The sequence below is a fragment of the Taudactylus pleione genome, unplaced genomic scaffold (genome assembly GCF_031769625.1).
Source record: "Taudactylus pleione unplaced genomic scaffold, aTauple2 ptg000741l, whole genome shotgun sequence".
In the NCBI taxonomy this organism is placed as follows: Eukaryota; Metazoa; Chordata; class Amphibia; order Anura; family Myobatrachidae; genus Taudactylus; species Taudactylus pleione.
Window position 1 is genome coordinate 1098657 of NW_028285143.1, and position 3952 is coordinate 1102608.

Below are 3952 nucleotides of genomic sequence, written 5' to 3' on the forward strand. Positions count from 1 at the left end.
TGTGCAGCCCCACATCGATGGAAATCCTCCGTCCAATCAGATAATCCAACACTCTCCAGTACTACAGTATAAGGCTCATTAAATCTGTTTAAGAGTCTCTTAATCAAATCTTAGCTGTCCGCCTCCCAGCTCCTCCTACACTGACCCATAATCCCTACATGGACACCCTCACTCCATGTCAGTCCCTACACTTCAGATTGTATGCTCCTCCCTCTTGTGTTCCGGCCCAATTTCCAGCTGGTCCATCAGCGCGTCTGTGCCCCTTACCACCTCTATATTGTTTTGCCTGGTTTGTCTTATGTAAGTTTGTACAACTAAAGAATTTGCACTGAGACTGAGGTGAACGTAACCTCGCGGCTGTGGGAGGAGCTTAGTGTAGGTCATATGTACCCGGTAGCTTCAGAGGTGTAAGTGACTGCATCTAGTGTCTGCTGTTATTGAGCTCTAGCTGCTGGGCTGAAGCCTCTTTGATTTGTGAACTTCACAAAGATAAAGGTCATTGCTGACTTCTGATTGGAGTTCTCTTTATTGTGCTCCAGTGTATAGGGTGTGATATGATATGTCAATATGGTCATTAGACCTCCGGACAGTCCCACTTTTTGAACACTGACCCTCCATTCCACCAGCAGCCTGTAGTGGCCCGTAGTGCAAGCGAGTTTTGGAAGCCCATCAAGCAGTGAATAGATGCCATGTGCTTGTGTGTGACATCTATTCAGGGATGACCAGTAGTTCCTGGGGCACTGTGTATGCCCCCAGCATGATGAAATGGGAGCGTGACTCGTAGGCACAGCATTTCCTGGGAAGTCACATTCCCTTTTATTATTCTGGGTTGCCTCTCTGCTCTCCAATGCATTTCGTACATTAGTGGTACTTTGTCAAGGATATTTTGTTGGTTCAGCGAGGTAGGTTCTTTTATGTATCAAATACTTTGTTTTTACTTATTAAAAAAACAGAAGCCTTTATCATGATGTATTAAAAAAACCTGACAAGCTCATATAGAATAATAGTTCTTAAATATCTCTTTAATTATATTTTGTGCCTCCCATATATGTAAAAAACAAATAGCGTGAAAGATAAAATGTTTGTATTGTTGGATATATAACTACTAATGTGGGTGTCTAGTTTTTAAATATGTGTTCATAGAAAAGCATTTATTCTAGGGGTGAGCGGGTTCGGTTCTACTCGGTTCCGTTCGGATTTAAAAACCGAATCTTATTGGCTATCCAAAACTCATGACAGCTGATAGCCAATAAGATTCGGTTTTTAAATCCGAACGGAACCGAGTAGAACCGAACCCGCTCACCCCTAATTTATTCTATGTCTATATTCAAGCCATGTGTTTTTAAAATGTTTAGGGTATATATTCATCTTTACTTCTTTTCAGCGCTATCACTCCTCTATAATAGAGGGTCACTGTTTTATTCGTATGAGTTTCAATCATTTTGGGGGCAGGATGTACTAAGCATCGCATCTGCAATGTGGTACGTCCCACCTGTCTTCAGGTATATACTGCGGGTGATTACCACGTTATATACATAGAATATCGCAAAGGACAACTGTCCGATAAGAACTGTCCTTTGCGATGGCCCCGGAGAGACGCACTTCCAGGTTTAACACCCAGAAGTACCTCTGGCATCCTTCTGCCCATGCTCAGAAAGATGCAGGCCTGCGGGGGCTGATATGAGGGATCCGATTGGATGACTCTTAGAAGAGGCATTCCGAAGAGAAACCCATAGTCTTCTATTGGGTAATGCCACCTGAAGATGATGTTACCCATCGAGATGAAGCACCGAATCAGGGTTGGAAAATAAACAGGTTTTTTGGTTTAAACTGTTTTTTTGCATTAATGTATAAATGAAAAGAAATGAATCTTGCTATGTATTAGAAACCTTGATCAATCACATTGTAATGCTTTCCGACATTAACAAACCAAAGTTTTTAGGATTTGATATAATTTATTTGACATCTTTAAATAAAACCAATTTTAGACTAAACATAATTAAAACATGTAAAAGCACTTTTCAGAGAAACACTTTTTTTGCTCATCCACCAATAATAAGATGATACTTGTGACACCACAGAGACTAAGGACCCGATTCAGACTCGCTCGCTAGCAAGTGGCCGCTCGTTGCAGGTGATGTTCGCTAATGTGCGCATGCGTGTACGCTAGTGGGCGGCTAAAGACAGACTGGTGGGTGTCTATAAACACAAAGTGATCGCTCGCCAAGACATAGTGGGCGTGCTTATGTCTTGTCATGTGATCGCCTGTCTTGACGTCACTTAGCTGAATTACCATACGCTGGGAGCGAGAGGCCGCATCTAGCGAACGGGTCTGAATCAGGCCTTAAGTCTTTCTTACTAGCACTCATCTCAATAGGACTGAAGGTTTTGAATTGAAATACAAAGGTATACATGGAGATTAGACCATGAGGAGGGTCTCTGTGTATTGCACCATGAGGTGTGTCTCTGTGTATTGCACCATGAGGTGTGTCTCTGTGTATTGCACCATGAGGAGTGTCTCTGTGTATTACACCATGAGGTGTGTCTCTGTGTAATGCACCATGAGTAGTGTCTCTGTGTATTACACCATGAGGTGTGTCTCTGTGTAATGCACCATGAGGAGTGTCTCTGTGTATTGTACCATGAGGAGAGTCTCTGTGTATTGCACCATGAGGAGTGTCTCTGTGTATAGCACCATGAGAAGTGTCTCTGTGTATTGCACCATGAGGTGTCTCTGTGTATTGCACCATGAGGTGTCTCTGTGTATAGCACCATGAGGAGTTTCTCTGTGTATAGCACCATGAGGAGAGTCTCTGTGTATTGCACCATGAGGAGTGTCTCTGTGTATAGCACCATGAGAAGTGCCTCTGTGTATTACACCATGAGGTGTGACTCTGTGTATTGCACCATGAGTAGTGTCTCTGTGTATTACACCATGAGGTGTGTCTCTGTGTAATGCACCATGAGGACTGTCTCTGTGTGTTGCACCATGAGTGTCTCCGTGTGTTGAACCATGAGGAGTGTCTCTGTGTATTACACCATGAGGAGTGTCTCTGTGTATTGCACTATGATGTGTCTCTGTGTATTACACCATGAGGAGTGTCTCTGTGTATTACACCATGAGGGATTGATGCAGTGTGGTGGTGCCGAGTTTCATTGTTCAGGACCTCTTGGATTTTTCTTTGTTTGCATCAAGCCCACCGCAGCCTTGTCTAATGGTGAGAAGCTGTTTTCTGGTTACCCCAATATTTATGTCATCTTGATTTTATGGAATATATATATGTTTTAAATAAATTGTGTTATCTCCTTTATCCTTGATTTGGATATACATATATATTCTTCATCCATCTAAGGCATTAGCGCCATTTCTTTTCACATACACAATTTTCTTTTCTTTACTAGCCTATGAAGTTAGTGTTTCCTTCAATAAGGTGTTTTAGGAGGTTGCTTATATCCAGCTTTGCCCTTTATTTTTTTGTGATTTAGCTTGATGCAAGGCAGATTTAGCACCTCTCTTATCTGGTTCATACTCCCTATATCTTTGTAGTGTGCGTGATTTACTGCATTGGTTCAGCTTACTCACGTAAAGATCACAAGCAAAAAGAATGTGGAATAATACCAGACACGGTGTTGTGCCTATAGTCACAGCATAATAAAAAAAAAGTGGTTTTTTTTAAACCATTTGGTTTAAAACAGACAACCCTGACCGAGGTGCATCAAATTCCGGTTCTTAGTACATATGGGAACACTGCATTTTCAAGGGTTTTACCACATTCTCCCCCTTAGTAAAACCTGCCCTGGCTCTCTATTGTTAACTTCAGCAAAATTATATGACACACTGTGGCTATATAGTCTCTTTTTATGTTATATATACAGTATATATGTTCTGTGATTCTGGTCCTGATTTATGTATCGATGTCCGCATGGACACTCCAGGAGAGAATATTGTCCT